The sequence below is a fragment of the Haemaphysalis longicornis genome, unplaced genomic scaffold, assembly GCF_048455015.1.
Source record: "Haemaphysalis longicornis isolate Haplotype H1 unplaced genomic scaffold, Haemaphysalis longicornis Haplotype H1 scaffold_10, whole genome shotgun sequence".
Lineage (NCBI taxonomy): Eukaryota > Metazoa > Arthropoda > Arachnida > Ixodida > Ixodidae > Haemaphysalis > Haemaphysalis longicornis.
Genome location: NW_027526204.1, coordinates 52,803,015 through 52,826,848, shown reverse-complemented (window position 1 = coordinate 52,826,848; position 23,834 = coordinate 52,803,015). Strand labels below are relative to the sequence as shown.

General features: G+C 44.7%; 1 long non-coding RNA gene across 1 annotated transcript in view; it reads right to left on the bottom strand.

Annotated features, from left to right (window-relative positions):
* LOC144157735 (uncharacterized) overlaps positions 1-23,834 on the bottom strand; it is a 49,049-nt gene that overhangs the window by 14,091 nt on the left and 11,124 nt on the right. The window contains exons 2-3 of the long non-coding RNA XR_013319842.1: positions 23,212-23,363; positions 7,046-7,134 (exon numbers count right to left, since the gene is read on the bottom strand). This is a non-coding gene — a long non-coding RNA (uncharacterized LOC144157735). The remainder of the gene's footprint in view (positions 1-7,045; positions 7,135-23,211; positions 23,364-23,834) is intronic.

Below are 23,834 nucleotides of genomic sequence, written 5' to 3'. Positions count from 1 at the left end.
AGCAAGAAAACCAACGGGATACGAGCGGTAGAGGGAGTGCACAATTACTTCTATCGAGTCGGTCCTTCGATCGACTTGGTGGGCTTGTCGCAAAGAAGTAATATTTTTACGCCAATTTTGGAACCATGAATTTCGCTAAGAGAATATACAAAGCAAAACGCGGATTTGCAAAACTGTTTATACACGAGGTAGTTTCTGTGTTTCATACCTTTTATAATTTTATTAAAAACCACACAAATCTTGCCGCCAGCTCAACACCCATCAAAATTTAAGGGTGTTAATATTTTAACACCCTTTTTCCCAGAAGGGTGTAAAGCTACAAATTAGGGTGTTCAAAACTAAGAAAAAGGGCGTAAAAAAAAGGGTGTAAGAAAAGACCCCCAAATAGGAAAAAAGGTGCAGAGCGTCCAAATTTGCAGGGATCCCATACGTGTTTACACGGGTGGACTGCACATTTTCTACAAGCGGGGGGTCTTTTCTACCTCACGATTTTTGAAGCAATATGAATTGGCATAATTTATCACCAGTGAAGCTGTTTAGGTTTGAGCTAGTTTTCGAGGCATTAGCAAAAAAAATACTAAGAAAAAGAACTGCGGCAACTGTAAAGGATGCACCACCGCAGATGGGGTATTAAAGCAGTGAAGACGGCGTTAGAGCTTCATAGAGTGTGGACACAGGGGTGTATGCGTATGGAAACGGTTATTCCCTCAGAGTTGTCAGGGGCGTTCAATTTGAAGGAGATGGCTCAGAATAGACCGGACAGCGAAAGGGAAGAAGGAGAGCAAAGCGAGTCAGCAGGAAAAACAAGTGCGGACGCCCTAATACGACTGCTTGAATTTCTTCTCCATCAAGTAAACTTGAAGGAGGAGGCGGAAAATGAGCAAAGATCGGGGACTCAGGAACAGACAAGAGAAAGTACGAGATAGTTTCCAACAAGAGCGAGTTTTTATCAGAAAGGGTGTGCCTCCTTTGGAAACAAAGCAACCATGCGACAGAAGATATTCGGCGCAGCTTGCTGATGGAAGTGAAAAAGGCGGCGCTCGCAGCCAGCAAAGCATGCTTCAGGTGTGCGCGGCCGAACCACACAGAACGTGTTTGCAGAACAAATATGTGATGCAAACAATGCACAGGAAGGCACGCGACGTCAATGTGTCCGGCAAAACGAGAAGGAAAATCAGAACAACGTGCCGCAATAGTGCAAACAGAAGAATCGACCGCGTGCAGCATGCATGCAATTGAACGACAGGAAAAGCAAAGCGTGCTCCTACAAACTGCTGTAGCCTGAATGAAAGGAGACTTCTCAGACAACTACGTCCGGCTGTTACTTGACAGCGGCTGCCAAAGATCATTCATTACAGCCGGATTGTAGGAATCAATAGGAGCAAAGGTAATCAAACAAGAAATATTGAAGATTTACTCCTTTTGCGGTAATCAAACAGTGAAGATCATGGACGTGGTACAAGTGAAAGTAAAGCATCAAACCAAACGCCAAGCCACCGTGAATAAAGCCCTAAAAGTGGACGTGAAAAGTGGACGATAACTGTCTACCAGAACCCACAAAAAAATCAACGAACAAATGAAGCAATTAAAGCGGAAAAGTTCAGACGATACGAACAAAACAAGTACGAAGTGATCGATGGGGTTGCTAATTGGCTCTGATTATTATTGGGAGTTTTTCACGGGAGAAATAAAACAACTAGGTGACAAGCTAATGGCTGCGGAGACAACGCTTGGATGGATAGTTCAAGGACCATGCCAACAAAACAAGTTCAAAGTAACAAAAGAACCGGCAGTCACGGTACTTCACATTGAATCTGCTGGTAAAGGAATTTCGGACGAATTGCAGGAAGTTTGTAGTTTCGAGTAGATCGGCGTTCCAACAAAGCACGGTGAACCAAGTTCCGAAGATGAAATCCTGGAGCGGTTCGAGCAGAAATAACGGTGGACAATGTTCGCTACTCGGTAGGTCTACCATGGAAAGAAAACTTGAGCTTGGACACCAACAAACAAATGGCAACGAAAAGGCTACTACAGTTAACATTCAGCCTTAAGAAAGGTGATTCTGTCATGACATATAATGAGGCGATAGCGGAATATTTCACCTCTGGTGTAGCCAACACAGTTAAAGAAGAAATAGCACAAACTAACGTTTCCTACTATGTACCCAGCCACCCAGCTATTCGGAACGACCGAGCAATCACGAAAGTTAGAGACGACCTTTACGCGTCTTCAAGCTCAATAAAAAACACACAGCTCAACGATAACTTAAAAGTAGGACAAAACTACAAGGACGACAGACTGTCTGTGCTTAGAAACTTCAAAAAAGAAAAGATAGCACTAACCGGAGGTGTGGAAAATACATTTTTGCAGATCTTGTCGTTTTCGTTGGCGAAAACACGACGACCAGGCAAGGATAACGGGCGTTCAAACATGGAGAATGCGAAGAATGCTATTCCGAACCACAGTGAGCACATTTTTACTTCCGGCCATGGTCAAGCACTATTTGAAAGAAATGAATTCAGAATTTACAAGAGCACCAGAAAAGGTACAGATAGCAATTTATGTCGACGACAGGATACTGAGAGCTGCAACGATAGGGTGAATACATCAAATTGTACGACGACACAAAAATGGTGTCTCAGAGTTGGAGACGATTTCACAATCACTTTATAAGAAGCCTAATACTTCCATGAGCAATATTGAAAGAATGACGATCACAGTAGAAGAGCTGCGAACCATCGCAACAGAAGTGAAATATTCGTTAAATAATCGACCCTTCACCTATGTGTACAGCGAGCCTGGCGAGCCCATAATAATAAAGCTACCGGACAGCATTGGAGGAAGACAGTACCTCGAAGAGGCACAAATTCTCATGGCTGGAGATACCGAAAAAGGGTGGGAAAGCCAACGTATGATCACAAGGACTTGTTTGGCAAGATGGCAAATAGAGTACTTGAAGGAAATCGGCGAATTATGAAGCACAAAGGCAGCAATCGGCCAAACGTTAGAGGAAGGCGACGTCGTTCTACTGGAAGGCACCGGAGCGAGAAACATGTTTACCTGCTCGAGAACTGCTTGAAACACGCGCCAGAGACCATCCTTGCGCACTTTGTTGGTCGGGTAAATATTCTGGTAAATATTAGCATCATCTGCACTGAAGAGAGAGAAGACAACCTCCTCACAGCGCGAGCGCGGGATCTAGCTGTGGCAGCCATTAAAAGAATGCGAACGGTTCCCCGGCCTCTCTCGTGTTTACACACAGAAACAGCCTTGTAAAATCCTGTTAAAGTTGGCCTCACCACACAGCGGTCATCCTAGCTTAGCAAAAACACTTCAAAGCTTAGAAAACATAACAAAACGTGGCAAAACAAGGTAGACCCCAGCTCCGCGGTTCTTTTTTTGCAACTGAACAGCTATTTCACACCGTTTAACCAACCTACAGAAACCCAGGCGTGTTGCAGTCGGTAAACACACTTTTCGCCACAGGACTATAGTTTTTTTTTTAATTTTGAAGGTTGAGATTGGTGTTTCACGTCTGAAAGCAAACTTTGGGCATGAGGTGCACCGCATATGGAAACGAGCGGTCATTGCATACGAGCAGTTATTTTGTTTTTGCGTTGGAAAATTTCTTGCGAGTAGAGGAGTATATGAGGGGATGTCTCTTTACATTGCTATATCTGCATTCCATGGCCTATATCGCCTATATCCATCCAATCATGGCCTTATTCAATGAACAGCTGAGCACCTTTTCCACACCCTTTCCGCACCTTAGGAAAACCAAGGGTGTGGAAGTCGATCAACGCCTTTTTTCACACAAAAAAGGTGTACAGCTAGGAAAAGGAGAAACGTGTTCAGATTAAAGAAAAATGGTGTAAAGGCCTCCCAACACCTTTTTTCCACCTATTCTACACACTTTTTACTAAAAGGCTGTAAAACCTGGTTGCTCCCGAAAAGTCCGGATCACATTTTACCAGCTCTGTATATTCAAAAGGCCACACAGCGCGCACACAAAACAGTCAGCAGTTCATCAAAAGATTCATCCAGAACAGCGAGTGCGGTAGCATGAACGATGCAATTTTCTACAACTTTTTACCATACTTCCTACTTTATCACGCCTAATTTCAGCGAAGCATACTGACCGCAATATTTATTGTTAGATTTTCTTTCGTAGGGCCATTTATTTTACCACATTGCGGTTCCAAACTTCTTACAAATTATTACAGGGTGTCACCTCAATGCTGCTGCAAGACCACTATTGGGCTTTGTAGCCGAAAAACAAAAATAGTGCACGATGTTTTTGATGTTGGTTAGAAAGAGAAATTTTAGCTTTAACGGTGGGAATTGAACAATACCGAAGAGGGCCTGTTTTAATCGGCTTGCAAAATATACCAAAATGCCCGACCTAGGTACAGCTTCGTGCATTTTTTCAACTTGACGTGAATTGACCACGTAAGCTAAAATTGTCACGTTAATTGAACAGCAATAGAAGAACGACACACAACAAATGGGAACTACCTGCCTTGTTCAGATGGTGACGGAGAAGGCCGCACAGTCAGGCAATTACCAAAAATCTTTCCAGTTATGGAATTTTTACTATGAACAATTAACTCCGCACGCCAAGCACGAATATGGTATATCATTCCAAAGTATGCAAAGTCTATATTTAAAAGATCTAGGTTGATAGCTGCAATATGTTTTGTTTTTCAGTGGTAGACGTTTCAAAGATTCTGCGTGCCGTTAAACGTGGCAGTGATTAATGGCGACTTCCGGAATTTTTCTGAGAAAGAAACTAAGTCCACCAAATAATTTCAGTTGCGGTATCCCCTGCTAATAAAGAGCCACTTATACACTTTTAGCTGAAATAAAGCTGCCGACCTCACACGCCTTTTCCATCTCTCGTAAAACACCCCCATGTGTGTTACAGCAGCTTGTAAAATATTCTTTAAATACTCGATGAATCTGTAAAGGCGAAGAGAGGGGCCAAGGTAACAGTCATTATGCTGTATCATTGTGTACTCAGCTGCTCCTATGACCAGAACAGTGCCTTTTCCTGTGAGCAACAGTGCACATTATTTGTCCAACACGGTCCACACACCCTGAGGAGTTCTCGACCATGGTGGCATTACTCACCAAACACCATGGATGAACAAGGTTCTCTATGGGCTAAATGATTTGCCTAAAATTTGCATAAAAAATTAAAGGGCAGCTTGCCCATCGCTGGCTTCAAAACACCAGAATTTTTACTACAAAGAAAAAGGTTTGTTTTCAGACTTTTTGTTTCTGCTATATCCAACAGTCAGTGCGGTAAGTAGAGGTGTGCTACAAACTCTTTCCTAACACCTGTATTTTTTGGGTTCCCTGATGCCTCTACTTACAGAAGTCTTTATTTTCTGCTCTCGTTAGAACTACAGCTACTTTGGCAAGAATCGAATCCGCGTCTCCTGGATGAGAGCAACGGAGGCACGGTGCAGGGAAGAAATGCTTTGCCAATAGCACATGCCGATAAAGTTTTTTCAACACTCACTTCCAAAACGCGGTCGAGTTGCTGCTACGTTATATGAGTCGTAAAACGTATTTGCAAAGTCTTTCGTTTATATAGAAAAATGAACATGCGGCTCCAGGTCGTTTCCTCGACAAGTGGTGTGTCGGATCTCAATAAATACAAGGAAATTCTGCTGCCCTATTTCGTAGTATGAGTACTGTTTCGCTCGACGCCCTCGGTTGTATTTTTATCTTCAACCTGCATAGTTACAGTTATTATCAATATTTGCTTCGAAAATGTTGGGATAAGCTTTAGAACAATGAATCCAGCATCCAAGCTGCACTGCAGTAGGAAGTTTGCCTAAAGAGACTGTTCAGCTGTCATACTAATATTTTGGTCATAGTTTTCACGCAAGTGAGGATGACTCATCGTAAAGTACAAACACAGGAGAAGGAACCGAACCACGCGCCACGCTCTGCTCCAGTCTATGATGTATAATTGGCCTTGGTATGTCGGGCAAGTTTTAGAGAATCATTCACACGCCGCTCCTCGCTCCGTCATGCTGTTTAGTTTGAATTCGCTTCAGTAAAATATTGCGCAACATCGCTTATGTGACTGTCCTCATAGTAGTCAGGCGAAACGGCAGAGTCACACTTGTATTCCGTGAACACCGCTTCCCGTAACTCTCTTCGTTGCACATTCACATACGATAATACCCACTCATTACGTAGGAAACTCTCGCAGCACTTGCCGGCGTGGTCGGCGACATCAATGACGCTCTCTCAATCAGGATGCCTAGGCGTGCCCAATCTCTAAACACCCATCAATACTGTCCCTTTTAAAAAATGCTTGGTATTCTGCAAAAACTGTCAGTTTCTTCCACGCCGCAAACTGAATGCTACTTGTAGGTGCACGATGCATTTGTATTGCTGAATATGTGGGCCTATTTTTCCTTAATACGTAAACTGTAGAGCTCTCCTCCGAAGCGAGGTAAAATTTCGCGCAGGCGATTGTCATAAAATGGAGAATAAAGCAAAGCTGTCGTTCAAGTCCACGTTTATTGGAGCTAGGTTGTCCTGCTCAATAAACTCAAAGAAGACAATATTTTGTATACGCAGCCCACAAAGTGACGTGCAGAGAATAGCCTTGGCGAATCGAGTGCCCCGGCATTTGCGATGAGACAATTTACTTCCAGAAGAATGGTTCCTTGTACCGCCAAATGAAATAGAGATGTGGGGGGATAAAAGGATTTTACTATATTGACAATATGGCGAAACGCTCTCCGCATCAATATGAGCTTGTGCGGCTTCCTCAATAAAGCGGCAAACAGGCTGCGCTTCCAAAACAGATAGGAGAGGTGGTAAAGTAAGACATTGGTATTAAAGCACATCGGGGGCTAACACAGATAGCATATATTACGGTACTGTGAAGCAGAAACCTCTAAAATGTCGTGAATTGCGGTCAGTATTAATGTCTTCTTTTGATTATGAAAGCAAGAAGGCTGTCGCCTTTTGTTTTCTTACAAAATATACGCCTACAGTAACAAAAAAATAAAATACTTACTGTAGCTGACCAACATTGAAGTGTTCCGTACAGTCAACGTCTCGTTGATGTATCGGTCCATGTATGTACCTTTGAGGTATAGATTCATGCTGGAACAAAAAAGAAATAACGAAACCACCAATTTTTGGGCAGTCGCACCTCACGTACTCTTCATTCACAAAATAAATAACTGTAAAGTAATGGTTCACAACACTGCTTTAAAAAACAAATATTATAACTGCGAGAATTCTGTAAACTAGAAGTCATCGTGTAAGTTTCTTTCGCTGCGTTTGGCGGCGACATTTATTTCGCCACCAAAACGAACTAAATTATTTTACGTTTGCCTTTGTTCAACAAATTTTACATTGCCAAAGAATGTTTTTAAATGCGAACGATCTTTCCCAACAAGCAGATATCTTCGCACTGAGCCCATTGTGTATTTAGGATGACAGTATCGGCTACACCGCGAACCGCTACCTCCCACACATGAGCTGTGGGAGATAGGGGTTGAAAGTAGAAGCGTCCAGCGGTGGATGCCGCAGCCCTGGTCAAGCTATTGCGGATAGCCTCCCTGCCCGTCTACCAAGAAGAAAGCTCCGGGACTATATTGGTCATCTCTGAAAAGCGAATTTATTAAGTGCTTCTGTACCCCAGCTTTTTCAATGACGCGAAGAAAATAAAACGCTTCCAAAAATGTGATCGGACCCCGAGAAGGCGTCGCCCAATGGTATTGTTTCCCCTACTGCAAAGAATAAATTTTCCGAATAAAAAAATATTCTTGCTTTCTTGTAATTGAATGTCTTTCTCGCTTTCTTGGAATTGAATGTCTTTATGCAGCCCGAGCTGTGGCTTCGCATTCAGTATTCTTTATTTGAAAGATTATGATACCATCCTTAGGAAGTTTTGTATTGCTGAAGAACAAAAATAAACGGCAAAATTCTGTGAAGGTAAATAGGCAAAAAAAGAAGCTAATCTTCTCCCCCCCCCCCACTCAAATGGTCTATCTGGAATTTAATGTCACACACCACATTACCCTCAACAGCTGTACTGAAGGAGCCGTGGAGTCAGCTCGCATGATTTGACCACTTAAACAGATCTTCCAAACAAATATGATGCCGATCTTCTGGAAGGTTTGAAGGGTCAAGGCGTTACTGCCATGAGGACAATCACTATTCGCAGATACCATGCAGGAATCGCCACCAAACACATTACTTGAAGTCCAACCGATACAAAATTTGAAAACATCTCAAGACAGTTTTTATTAAAATTGCAGTCCGTCCCTACATACCGAACCAGCAACATTGCTTCAAACAAAAAGCAGTGCAGGCACATTACAATCTCTTCCCGAGGCAGAGCAGTCTGTCTGAAATGAGCCGCGCAGGACCACCCCTCCACGACTATGACTCGCAAAAATTTAGTTGCTCTAACTGTCGGGAACCGCCTCCCCCCAGTGGGCTGCTCTCAGCTGCCCAACCCACACTACATGCAGGTCCTGCAAAGTTGCGATGGCCTCGAACACGGCGCCTGACACTGCCGCTTCTTTCGCCCCCAATACCCCTGATTGCACGGAGGAGAAAGACAATGTGGCCTCACAGAAGCTCCCACAATCGGTAATCCGCAAGCGCAATTTATGGCACCCCTCACGCACTCTGCAGTGGCTGGTCAGGAAAAGAGCTCTTCGGAAAGCTTCTAAATCAAGGACGCCCGACTGTCAGTAGCTCCACAGGCATCAAAGGATAAAAAAAAACCGCCCAGCTCCTGCCTCTACGGCAGCGTTAGGAATGGTCTACGAGGTCCAAGGCAACTGAGAAACCCAAAAAACGTCCTGCAAGAATAAGAGGCCTGAGAGAAAATACCTGAACATGCGCACACAAACCGCACGCTCAAACACACGTACACACACACACACAAATACACGTGCGCGCACACACAAACACACGCACACACATGAGCGAACGCGCACCAGTTGCCCTTAACACTAAATAATTTCAAAGAAAACAACATTCAATGACCCTGTAGGGTGGAATGACTTGTTAGTCAAGTTGGTGCATCTAGGTGAATAAACGCGCTATTTTCGCAAAAATGACACTACATATCGGATGGACGCGGCGAGCGCAACTGGGACGAGTTTGCGGTCGTCCCGTTCTTCCTGCAAGGGTTGTAATTCTCGCACAAAGCCTGTGCTTAGTCATAATGTAGCGTTAGGGGCTCTATTATTATTCTAGACGATGTGGAAGAATATCTCAGAACAATCAGCCAACTCTCATGTGGCTTCAGCAGCCACGCTAAAATAGCGTACATACAAATGTAATAAATAGTTTTCCGGTATCCCGAAAAGACTGACACGGGTGTATATACTCTTCAGGTGGTGTGGCCAACCTAGTTTGGATAAACCAGCTTTCCTCCATCCCCCTAAACACCAGTCTGGAAGCTGTCGAGATTCAAACAATAATTTTACTGGTTGCGAATTTTATGCCCCAGCTGTACAGCGCTCATTTTGAGCTTCTGATAAATCAACTACCAAAACCTTACATGGTTATAAGAGACTGGAATGCACAATATTCACTTTGGGACGCGTTCACCACAAATTGAAAACTTTTTCTAGATCAAAGACGCTTTACACCATAAGCAATACGCCATGACGTAATACTTCAGACGCTTTACACCATAAGCAATACGCCATGACGTATTACGTCGACCGTAATGAAGTGTATGACACTGCTTTGCAGTACGGCATCTTCAGGAACCTTTATTCTTATGGTGTACCGGCTAATCTACAGAGCCCACTTACCAGTTACAGGTCTAATACAGCCTTTTGTGTGAGATTTAGCAGTGTACTCTCCAATATATATGCGCAGAAAAATGATGGGCCTCAAAGAAGAGTTTTGTGCTTGAAGGTTTTTATTGTAATATGAATTCACTCTGCAAGCCGCCGAGACCATAAAAGTTCTGTTCAATGTAAGTCAAAAACCTCAAAGCCACCTTTAAAAATTTACAACCTTTTCATCTGTGAGCGCCACGTCCAGCTTGGTGCCGAAAAACGTGTTGGCTGGGAGATAAAAACAGTAATAAAAATGAACCGTTAAATAGCCCCTGCACTTTTTTTAGCCGGATGCATGGCCTACCGCTAGATCCAGACATCAAACGCAACGGTATCGCAATTCCGCTCAAGAAAGGAACACGTGTTTTAGGTCTAATTCTAGGCGACACACTCTCATTGATCGCACATTGTAAAGAGCTTTATCACAACTCCGTAAACAAAATGAAAATATGGAATGTTCTTTAAGACACTTTTTATGCGAAAGGTAAACTTGTGCGCTTTTTAGGTAGCTTGGTAGCTTCACGACTGGAGTATGGCAGTCTTGTGTGTGGGCTAGCACTTTTTTCTGAATTTGCTGGACCGAGGGCCGCTATTGGGGCTTCGCTCTGTATATGGTGCCTGCCGCCTTTTCCCGGTCCGAAGGCTGCATGTCGAATATGACAAATAGGGTCTACATTATAAGACTACTTACATAGACCAGCCCCATGGCTTTAAAATGTCTTCAAAAATAGTCTATCCTTTGAAATCAGTGTTTTACGATACATCCACATAACTGATTCGCTTTAGTCTATGATACATTTCTGCTCCCTTCACTTACAGAGTGAGAAAGTATCGGAACTCTGTGTGTCCTTTTAAGGTACCATCAAATCTTCTGTTAGGAGTTTTATAGGAATATATGTGACCAGAATCTGATGCCTCTGGTGTAACAGAGAAACAAAAACCCGCAATCAGCATCCTCGTTAGAGGAAACCTCACGGCTCTGCGGTGCGAGACCAGGGTAGACGCGGCGTCCAATGCTCACATCCTTCTAGAAATTATCCCAAACCAGAAACACAATTCCGAGAGTACGTTTATCTTAATCTGTATATCTCCGCCAAAAAGTCACAAATTGAGAAAACTCTTACGGAGAGCTGTCGAAATTGCAAGAGGGTACACACTCTTCATTGTCGGAGACAATAATGCACACTATATGGAATGGGGCTACAAGCGGGACACAATAAAGGGCGCAATCTATGGGTTGATGCCCGGAGAGAAGGTCTCAGCTTGTTCAACAATCCGTGGCATCCCACCCGTATCGGAAATAGTGTCAGTGGGAACACTACCCCTGACTCTACCTTTGCCAAGAACACGCGTACGGAAGCAACCTGGCTAAACACCAAAGGAAAACCACGGCAGCGACCACTATCTCGTCACTATGGGGGTCAATTCTGGGGCAGCGGAAGGATGTCCAATAAAAAACTGCACCTCATCGACTGAGATGAATATGCACGCGTATAGCCGAAGCACGAGGCACACTGGCCCAGGGAGACAGTGCTTCTGAAGTTGACATAACATCCATCAGATCTCGGCAGAACAACTTCAAACCGACACGAAACGTGCCACGAAGGTTATACCGGAAGAGGCAGAGCTCCAACAGGCCGACGCAAAGTTGCTGCATGTGTGGGAAGCTATAAACAGCATACACACACGACTCCAGAAGCAAAAACCTAACCGAACCCTGCGGCGATGTCTGGCGGCCCTCAACGGTGATATAGAAACGTACGCACAGCAACTAAACCGCCAAAACTGGCATAGCCCATGCGATCGCATAGACTAATAGACCTTCGCAAAACATGGAACATGCTTCGCTGTCTTATTGACCCCAAAAATAGTACAACTACTCGAAGAAACAACACCAGCATACCTGTGAATAAATTTCTTCGAACAAACACGGAATTGCTCAAAGCCATTCAGGACAGATACAGTGGCGACAGCACCTGCGAGAGGCTACCTCTTTCGTGGGCAACGAAAATGCTATTCTTGACCGGCCCATCACAATAAGGGAAGTTAGGGAAGCTATCATAAAATTAAGCACACGCTCTGCTCCTGGCCCGGACGGCATTACAAATAACATGCTCGAAAACCGACATGACGAGTCCGTTGAAGCCCTCACATGATATATGAACGTATGCTGGGAGCTTGGGCAACTACCACCTCAGTGAAAACAGCTAGGGTGGTTATATTACCTAAACCGGGAAAAAAATCCAGATTTAAACCTGCGACCCATTTCTCACACTTCCTGCGTAGGGAAACTATTGGATCACGTTGTTCTAAATCGAATCACCAAGTATATGGAAGATAAGAGACTTTTTCCGCACTCTATTGATCCCGTTCCGTTAAAAAATCTTAACACAGGCTATGATGCTCCGCCTAAAACATGACGCCATCGACGGGGAAAGCGGTTCACTTCTAGATACCGGAGCCATAATGGAATTAGATTTAACCAAGGCGTTCGAAAAACGTCAAACACTCGGCAAATCTTGACAACATCGGCCGACTGGGCCAGGGCCTTGGGAAACGGGTATACAACTACGTAAGTAACATTCTCTGCGAACGCACAGCTACTATAGCTGTAGGGGGACTCCAATCAGATGGGATCAAGTTTGGGAGCAGGGGAACTCCACATGGAATGCAGGCAATTCCCACAGTGTCCTGTATACGGGTTCTCGGTCTCCGAATACAGGCCAATGAACACAACTCGGAAACCGTCCTGGAACTCCAAAAAAGCGTGGATCAGACTACTCGACCCAAATCGCGAATCGCTAACCGGCATCACGTAATGAAGGAGCACAATTTTTTTCGATTGGTTGAAGCCTTTGTCCTCAGTAGGATAACCTACGTTACCCCTTTTCTACACCTCAAAAAAGACGAAGAACGCAACATTGACGCCCTTAATCGAGGGGCATAGAAGCAGGCTCTCGCCATCCCGATAACTGCTCCGATCGAACGTTTGGATGCACAGGGGCTTCACAATACCCTCACCGAACTAATAGATGCTCAACGGCTAGCTCAACGAGAACGGCATAGCTACAGCCAGACCGGTTGACATGTTCTTGACTCTCTGGGTATCAACCACCTGGGAACAGGCACTGACAAGGTACCCTTGGCTCCCGAAGTGCGGGATCAAATTCGCATCCCAGCGATCCCTTGAAATATGCACGCGGTTCCAATCTCGAGAGCAGGCAGGCAAGGGCAAAAACTCTGCACAAACAATTTGGAAATTTGGAGGACGTGGTGCACGTGGACGCGGCCGACTATCCGGGTCGCAATGCTATGGGAATTTCAATAGTCAATCACCAGAGCATTTCTATTAGCTCCATGTCGGTCCGCCAGAGCAAATCATACGGTGGCGAAGAGGGGGCCATTGCCCTGGCAATGACTGCATCCGCAACATTCAAATACGTGGTCAGCGACTCAAAATATTCTATTATAAATTATGCAAAGGCGCGCATCTTTCCAGAGGCATGTGCAATTTTAATGACTGGGCTCAACAATATTCAGCGTTCGGGCAAGGTTTGTCAAATGTCGTCACCGGCACACTCTGGCCTGGCTGGGAATGAATGCGCGCAAGATGCAGCTCGAGGATTTTCTGGCCGAGCTGGTGACAGAACAACGCCCATTCACTTCGCTGTTCAGGTGGGGATCGCCTCGTGTCCTAGAGGGACATCGCTAGTCACTATAGGCTAGAGCGGACCCGCTTCCCCCCGGCTCATCCTACCCCCAGTAAATGGCAATCCGGGCTTGGTGACTTCTGCAGACCAACTCGTATCCCAACCCGGTTGCGTACAGTCCCTGTAACTCCGGGCAATATACTGACAAGTGTGCCACCGGTGTAAATACACGGCACAATTAGCCCACATGCTGTGGGCCTGTTCACAGGTGACAACGTTAGACCCGAGCATGCCTACTGTAGAGCAATGGGAGACCGTATGCTCAGCTCCGACCAAGCGAATCAATTCTGGCCCATTCAGGTGGCCGAAGACGCTGCTAGAGCCGAGGTCTCTTGCCCAACGTCTAGAATGTGTGGCTTTTATGCAAGAACGTTTTTACTCACTCACTCAACGGAATCTCCGTGATGTACAATCTGGCATGTATTTCACACACAGAAAAAGCAGGGTCCCCTAAAGTGGGATCGCGCAGCACTTTTTGTATCTCCAGTCGAAATACCAGCGTGCAGACGTTTCTGACAATGCATCAAAAACTGTTCCCGCTATGGGGACCAGGAGCATTGACCATCTTCCCCGAGGGGCGGGGTAGGAGTTGGTGTACACTCCACCCTGCCCGCACCCGTCTCCATGTGGTGTCCCACGGGCGACGTCGGTACTTACGAGTCGTACGGATCTCTGCCCCATCAGGGACCCCGGTGAGCAATTGACTGGAGGTCTCTGTGCGGGGGAATATCGGCTGGAACCAGTTGCCCATCAATATGAGCAAGTTCTTCGAGCGGTTTTACTCGAACCTGAACTCCGAACTCGGTCGTTAATTGTTTGTACACTACACCCCCTTGGATGAGTCAGGTTTCCGGGTACTACGGTGCGCGCACTAGCACCTCCGTTGAAGGCTATTCCTCAACAGCAGCTCACCCTTAGCGCAGCTGTACAGAGAGAGCGTTCAATCTTGCGTGTCCCGAGTAGGATACGATGGGTACGCCCTGTCTCTGCGATTCGGCAGCTGGGACTCCAGTGGGCAGTGCTGGCACTTCGGGCAGCCCGCACCTCTAGTGAATTTACCCCTGCACCCAAACCAACGATGTTGACAGTGAGGTTTCCTCCCAATTCCATTCAGGTGTGCGTATTTTCTTTTTACGTAGGGTCTTCTGCTCCCGCCATACTCATCCCAGATGATCAGTACATGGCATCTGGTTGGACAGACCGGTCTCCAGGGTTCTTCTTGGGCCGGATTCATTCTCATGGAGAGTGGTCTCCGCATGACTGCTCGTCGCTGCAAAGCAGTGGGCGAATTAGTGTACCTATTCTGCGCGGAGGCCGGACCCACAGTTTTTTCTCTGCGCGACTATAAATCAAAATACGTGCATCTTTTCGGCAGTGAGAATGCTATGGTGTAGTTCTTGTCGTCAATCTTGTTCTCCAAAATGAAATTCCCAACTACATTATCCATAGGGTCTTTTTGATTGCTGCGCTGACGCGGTAGTCGCAACAATCTTTCAAAACCAATGTAGTCAACCCTTTTGTTTATGCAATTATGTCTCCATATGCATCAAAATTTGAAATGATCATAAGCTAGGTTCCTGGCTGCTTTGGCATCGCAGGCAACGCGTCCATAATCAAATGACACTATAAGTACAGCGGACATGGCAACAGTTCTCTACAGGAACCTGTTGCCACACCTCACAGAACACCTTCGTAAAAGATTGGACAGCGTAAAGTAAACAGACAGACAACAAGCTACACGTGGTCAAGCCCCACTTGGGAAAATACACGAATTCATGCAACGTATACACAGAAATCACCTTGGTTTGTTTTTGGAGAGCCCACACAAGCAACGCACTTGTCCCTTCTCACGTGATCAGCAATCCCCTTGTGTAGCAGGTGTGAATCCGCCCTATGTGTGATTACAATTTTACAGAACGCAATACACTTCCACAACACGACGACAACGCTTCCATGAATTCAGCAGAGAGGATATACCAAACACCCGGTAGATTCGAAAAAGCTTCTCATCATGGCAGATTTGTTTGAACTGAGCCGCGCGAATTTCCCTTTTTCTTCAAGAAATCTGCTATGATAGTTCTTATCTTTTTGCATTACTCCTTCATAAAGTTCTAGAGCAACTTAGTACCAAGTTCGATCTTCCTTGCATCAATACGTTTAGAGATGTCAACGTTTTAGTTTTTCGAAGCTGAGGAGGCTGCCCTAACTCCCGCCTAACTTCCTCTGGTAACCGTTTTCTTTACGTTTTGGCTTCTGACTGTAACGTTACGAAAATTCTCGTAGCGAGCTCATTACCATGTCAAACTATCGGAACAGCAAACCTAACGTCCAGGACAAGGTGACCCCTTAAAGACTATACTTGCGTTATCGTGTTGCTGTTCCGATAGTTTGACATGGTAATGAGCTCGCTAGGAGATTTTTTGTAACGTTAGTCAGAAGCCGAAACGTAAAGAAAACGGTTACCAGAGGCATATTCGACGAAGTCGCCTTGGCCAAATCACAGAATAAGAACGTAATTCACACAGTGGGGCCTTTAAACAGTTTAAATTTGCAAAAAAAATATTACAATACATCGCACAGGAACCTAAAAACATGGGAAAGCCGTACAATAACACATACATCGCACAGGAACCTAAAAACATGGGAAAGCCGTACAATAACACGTTCGTCCAAACGCTTTACAAGCAACGCGAAGTAACCGCAGGTCTAGCCGGCGTAGCCAGCGGTAATAAATTTAGAAAAAGGAACTTGTTCGCCAGGCAGGGTCAAAGATTGCTGGAAAAACTGAAGAATACCTTCAGCACCATCGGACACTAAGTTTCGAAGGAGAAAACCTCTAAACAAGTTCAGCGCTACGTAAGAAACGCAATCTCCATATCGGCATAAAAATAGTATACCGAGCCTCGGTGACACAAGAAGCATCACTAAAACTTGAATAACTCGGGTACGCCTGGGCGCACAAAAATGCAACCACTTGCGATGAATTACCAAGCACCGGCTACCTAAAAATGTAATTGAATTTTATGAATGAAACACGGAAACGGAGTTTTTGGGCACCCGCCATTGTCCCGATATGCGAAAATATTGCGCACCCTTGCGAAAATGTCACCGTTGTTATCAGAGCGCACGATAAACAGTTTTTCGGCTTCTAACATCATTAAAAAGGCATGGAAGAACTGTAATACACTTTTCGCCGCCCTTTTCAGCAGCTGGACTTCAAACTAAGCAATTTTTGTAGGTATACAGTTCAGCATGGCAGTGGCTCACTTTCTAACAGCCATACGCCACTGAATCTCATCAGAATTCCAGCGTGTGACCTTACTCTTGCCGAACCGCGCGTATAAAAAGCAAAACCGAGAAACACTGATTCAATATCCCTGCAGTTGTGGGTAGCAACGTTGTTCATTGGAAACTTCTTTTTCTCTCTTTCTTTTTGTCTGGCTCTTGCCGTAACCCATGCAGGTATGGAGTGGGGCCTACTCCAGAAGTAACCATCATCTCCGATACCTAACTGGCGAAACGAAAAAGGTTCAATATATGACAGGAAGGCTGTTATCGATAAAAGCAGCACTTCCCCACCAGAGAGGGATTTGGCCCCCCTGGGGTAGTGGTTGTCTCCACCTCCTGTTACAAACCATCCCTACTCTCAGTCTTCAGTCCCCAGCACCTGCACATCACTTGTCCACTGCGCCAATGCGAACAGCGATACCATAGAGGGTACTAAGAATTTCAAGGTGCGGACAGGATGAATTAGAAAATTCGATCTCAGAAAATTCACTATCGGAAAATTCAGTCAGAAGAATTAACCTCAGAAAATTCAATTAGAAAATTCACTCACAGCCTTCAGTCCCCAGCACCTGCACATCACTTCTCTACTGCGGCGATCCGAACAGCGGTACAAAAGAGTGTACTAAGAATTTGTTATTGCGGACAGGATGAATTAGAAAATTTCTCCTGGCAGCGTTCAACGCATGCAACCTCGCCACGAAAGGGCAGCTCAGGTGTACTGCTAGAAGAGCTCCCGTTTTAAGTAGGATAATATAGGGCTAATCGAAGCAAGAAGCACAGAAGGAGGCTTCATAGAGCTAACTAGAGGGTATATTTTATGCTACAGTAGACCTCAGGAGAAAAAAGAACACTTTCAGAATTTTCTAGCGTGGGCTACACTGGCCGAGGTTGAGCAGTTTCGCGTGGCTCCTGGAGAGCCGGGCTACGCAAGCGCCGCACGGGGCGACACGGTCCACTTGATGATCATGCTAGGGGTGGCAGGGTGGGAACCGATGGCTCGTGCGTCGCAGCAACACCGGCGTTCGCATGGGGAACCATGCTGCACGCACCCAGCGTCTTCGCCGATCTGCGTTCCGCAGGTGGCGGCCCGTTCCCCTCACGATCATTAGAGGGGTGGCTGGATGTGGAACCGATGAATCGTGCGTCGCAGCAACACCGCCGTGCGCCTGTGGAACCAGCTTAGTTCTGGGGCGATTGGTGACGCTGTGCTGGAACCGCTTGATAAATATACATGCATCAATTAATGCGTACACCGTGTGTGTGTATTTGAAGCAGCAGTAAGCATGGTAATCAAGCTTATCCTAGACAACCAAGAAAGCTAAGAATAACTACCTGAACCTTACCTCACGCTACGTATTTGCTGGCATAGCCGAGCTAAGCCACTGCTATTTTTTATTCCACAGAGAAATACCACGAAACCTGGAGGACTTTTTAGCGTTAGCGAGATAGTCGCTGCTCTTGTGATCTAGCTAAACTAGTGATACAGGTTGAAGGTAATACAGGCTTATGCGACAACAACCAGCTATGATGAAGCCTTAGATAGCTTCTATGAGAACGTCGAACGAGCAATGAAGAAGGCAACAACAAAGTTCACAATTTTTATGGATTAATTAAACACAAGGGTAGGTAAGAATCACACACACACACCAGTGGGAAAGTTGGGAATGGACAATTGCAACAGTCGAGGTGATATTGTCACGAAGAAAAAGACGATGCGGTTGTCTTCAAAGAAAACGAATTTATTGTAGCGAACTTGTGCTCCCCTAACAACTCAAAGAATACACAGGCGGCGAGACAGCAGTAAAAAAAAGTGACGTGCGTCGGCGAGCGTCAGAGTGGAATGGAATGCGGCGGCGTCTGCTCTGCAGGCTTTTTATCTTTAGGCGCGACTGTTTCTCGAACCGTCGATTTAAATTCATACCAAAGATCATTCCAGGCTTTTGACGTTAGTTCGGAACGCTCTCTCTATCAGAAGAGATAACACATGCGGCATAGAAAGAAAGAATGGAACACGCGCTTCTCTTCGCACACAGAAAATAAAGACCGGCGCAGCCGGGCGGTAAAAGCAAAACAGAAACAAACAAACCCAATACATGGTCTCTGCAATATGTTGGTGGTATTTCCGGAGAGAACAAAGCTGATGGTAATGACCACATGGAAAAGTATATCTGAAAGTTTTTGAGGTAGAACCAATTTAAATTGGCAATATTTTAAGTGACAACCATCGTATTGTGCAAGACGCAAAGGTGCTAAGTAAGATTCAAAGGCGCTATCATAGGTGGGTAAGATTCAAACCAAGACTGAATCTCAGAAGAGAGGCATGGAAACTTGTGAAACCTAAGAAGCCCCGCATGCAGTCAGTCAGAGCCAGGTTACAGGAATTCGAAATCATTTTCAAAATAAACTCTTGCTTCTGGGTGAGCAGAACGAGGTCAGTGTACGCAGTAACAATGACATCGGCACGTAGTGAATCAGCAGCTGCTGTAAGAGAGGCTACATGTAGGGAACAAAGTTTAAAACAAAGAAAAAAATAAAGCAGGTAATTACCAGATGTATGAGCATAAAAGTGTCATGTATGGCGGATGGGATTGGATTAGCCGAGCTGTCGTAACTGATTAAGACATAAAACACAAACGACATTCATGCATATAACATGGCAGTAATCGATGAAACTCTGCAAATAGGGGGAACCTTCAAATCAACTAAGATAAAGGTAGTGATCGGCAAAAACAGAATATACGGCCTCAGAGATGAGAACGGCACCATTACGCACCACATGGACGATGTAATAAACGTAATAGAATAGGTCTATATCAGGGGGTATGCCAGCGACGTTAAACTAGGGGACACAACTCATACTACAAACTCAACTTGCGATGTCCCACTCGTAACTAAAGAAGGAAAAGGAAAGGACCTCAAAGGCATGAAAACGCAAAAAGCTGCACGTTATCACGGCGTAATCGTGGATCATTGGAAGGAGGGATTAGGTATAGTACTGGAAAAGCTTGCTGTACTATTTTAAAACTTCTTGAAGACTTAAGTATTGCGCATATCCTGAAAAAGCTCCAGCAATACTTTCATTCAGAAGAAGGGACATCCCAAGCAATTCAAAAATTACAGACTCATCAGACTACCTTCAGTTGTTTGCCAGCTTTTTACCAAAGTAATAGCTAGCCAAATAGGCGCTAGCCTTCATTCGGAATGACCCAGGGGGTGGGCTCGATTTAAAAACGGGTGCTCGACCATGGACGGGTACAGCCATGTGGTCAATGAAGTGATGGAAAGTTCTACGGATGCATTAAACCCCTTTACATTTCATTTATAGACGCATTTAGAGGAAGTGGTTGATTCTGTACTCACCACTAGAAACACTACAAGAGACCTAGGTAAGGCTTCAGGAAAACATATAAGGAACGGACGTGAAAAATAACCCTCCACAATCAAAGCAATAAATCTTTGATTTACAAGAGATTAACTGAGGGAGAAATCATCTCTCCAAAATTATTCATAGCATGTCTGGGGAGGGCCATTTGGAAAGGCGGATTGGGAACACGTGGGATTAAGGATAAATGGGGAATACGTGACACATGTTTTATTTGCGAACAACACGCTTTTGCTCAGTGGCGTCGAGAACACATGCGAACAAGGCTTGAGGAACTACAATCAGAAAGCTTCCCTCAGGATAAAAATTATAACATTAAATCGAAAGTAGCGAGGAATAGGTATGCCGAAAACGCCCCATGCAGCTTAGGAAACGAAGCACTAGAAGAAGAAAAAGAATACAACTACCTCGAACCGACATTAGTGCTGACCGTGATCACGCGAGAGCAGTCCGGCCCATAATAGGCATGGGCTGGGAAGCACTCTGCAAGCACCACCAAATAATGAAAAGTAAGCCATCATAGCCACCTTGCTTAAAAAAAGCACCTCCATTAATCATAAAGAGGAGAATGATATTCGTTGCAACGGACGATGCCGTAGTTTTCCCCATGTCAACGTGAAACAAACGGACAAACAATGTATGCGAGCGCAACGTATGTGCGAATGCACTTTGGATTATGACCACCACGTAATCAAATTTTATACAAAATTCAAGTGACATTAACTAGGTTTTTTTATGTTTGAAACATCATACAAAACTGGTTTTCACACAAAACAAATGCAGTAAAGATTTCTATAAACAAATTATTCTGCCACTAATTACACTAAATTTTCACCAAAGCTGCTCCCTTTATAATATATTCTAAAATCCTTACAGAAAACTATCGAGCGCTAACGCGCCTCATTTACACTGAGGTATGAAGCGTGCTGGAACAGACCGATATGAATTGTTTTGATGCACATTGCGATTTTTGTGATGCGTTAAAATTGTGACACACAGCACGGAAGTTTTTCTTTTCGGCATTTTTCAGATTCATGAGCCGAGCATTCTCGATTAAACCCGCACCTTTGATCTCCGCAGCACAATGTCATAGTCACTTATCAACCCCTGTGGTATAAATCATCATCATCATCATCATAATCCTCACCACCAGCCTATCTACGCCCACTGCAGGGCAAAGGCCTCTCCCATTATTCTCCAATTACCTCGGTCCTGTGCCAACTGTGACCAATTTATCCCCGCAAACTTCTTGATCTCATCTGCCCATCTAACTTTTTGCCGCTCCCTGCAACGCTTGCCTTCTCTAGGGATCCACTCTGTTACCCTTAATGACCAGCGGTTATCTTGCCTTCGCATTACATGCCCTGCCCACGTCCATTTCTTCTTCTTAATTTCTATTAATATATCTTTAACACCAGTTTGCTCCCTGACCCACTCTGCTCTCTTCTTGTCCCTTAATGTTACACCTATCATTTTCCGCTCCATTGCCCGATGAGTCATTCTCAATTTAAGTTGAACCCTCTTACTGAGCCTCCAAGTTTCTGCCCCGTAGGTGAGTACCGGTAAGATGCAGCTGTCATACACTTTCTTCTTCAGTGACAATGGTAGGCTGCTATTCAGTATCAGAGAATATCTGTCATATGCACCCCACCCCATTCTGATCCTTCTAATTATCTCTGCCTCATGGTTGGGATCTGCGGTCACAACTTGGCCTAAGTATATATATTCGCTTACCACTACCACTGCCTCGCCACCTATCTCAAACTGCTGTGCTGTCCCGAGGTTATTGATTATTACTTTAGTTTTCTGCATATTAATTTTCAGGCCCACGGTTCTACTCTGTTCGCCCAGTGCGGAAAGCATGCTTTGCTATTCGTCCCCCGATTTACTTAGCAAGGCAACGTCATCAGCAAATCTGAAGTTACTGAGGTATTCTTCATTAACCCTTACTCCAACTTGTTCCCAAGCAAACGTTCTGAATACTTCTTGTAAGCATGCTGTGAATAACATTGTGGTATAAATACCCTGCTACAAAACTTGGTCATGCCGTACCAGGTGGTCAAGGCATGGGTACCTGGCCATGCTATCAACTATACTTGCTTGTATTTAAATTGCACTGGGTATTTATACTGAACCAAAAATTTTTACATTCAGAAGAGCAGTGTAGAGAATGAGTATTTTGGCATTTCAGCACATGCTCTTTTTCGTTTTGTTTCAGCTTTACCTGTTCGTGTAATATCGGTACTTTACACCAGGCGCAGCGATATTTCATTATTATCATAATCATCACCAGCATATTTACGCCCAATGCAGAGCAAAGGCCTCTTCATTATTCAATATTTACCCCGGTCTTGCGCTAACTGCGACCAATTTATCCCCGCAAACTTCTTCATCGCATCTCCCCATCGAACTTCTGCCCCCGCCTGCCACGCTTGCCTTCTCTAGGGTTCCACTCTGTTACCCTTAATGACCAATGATTTTCTTGCCTTTGCAATACATTTCTGCCCACGTCCATTTATTTCTTGCTCATAATTTCTACTAATATGGCCTTCAGACCTGTTTGTTGCCTGACCCACTCTGCTCCCTTCTTGTCCCTTAATGTTACACCTATCATCTTCCATTCCACTGTGCGCTGAGTCATCCTCAATTTATGCTGAACCCTCTTTGTGAGCTTTCAAGTTTCTGCCCGTAGGTGCTGCGGTGGCGTAGAGGTAAAGCATCCGCCTCGCATGCAGAAGGAGGGTGGTTAGAATACCGCTGCCAGACAATTCGCACCAGATAAAAAAAAACCGCATGTTTATGGAATTGCAAAATTAGGCTTGGGGTGCGGCCTGACGCCGGTGGCCATTGCAGGTAACGCACTCCCTCACGAGAGCAGGATTGGCCACCCTGGTGTAGTAATGTCCACAACCTCCCATCAATATGCCAATTAACAGCGATATTTTGGCTGACTTTACCGCGAAAAGAAAAGTGGGGAGGCACTTACGGTGTTCTGGGGAGGGTCCAGTAGCTTCGGATGAAATATACTGCGTCTTGGGTCAATTCTGTTATATAGTCGTACAAGCATTGCAAAACCTTGCGTTGGTCTCCATTCCAAGTCACGACTGTGTATATTTTTATTTTTGTCTCGTTATAGAACTGGAACCCAAAACAATACAGCCATTAATCGAGCAAAAACTCACAAGGGTATCTGGTAAGTGCATTAGAAGCAATTTTAAAACCACAATTAACATGAAATTTCGCTGCTATAACTTACGCAATAAATTGTTGAAAAACATTTTTGGACGGTATATATAGGCAGTTAACTATTAAGTTGATAGTCGCAACTCCTTTGTATTCAATTACTCTATATAACAATTTATACCTGCTACTACCTTAGTGGTATAACTCCTATACTTTATGGACACATTTTTGGACGAACCTTTTGCGGGGAGATATTTTAATGGCAATATAAAAGCCTGATAACAATATATGATAGACACAGGGTATGCCTTTGAAACTTTTAACCAAATAATAGAGATTCACGCACCCAGCTTCTTTAAACTCTGCTTAACTGCTATGCACAATTACACTGTTAGGAGTACAGCTTTTCGGGTATTTCAATGAATC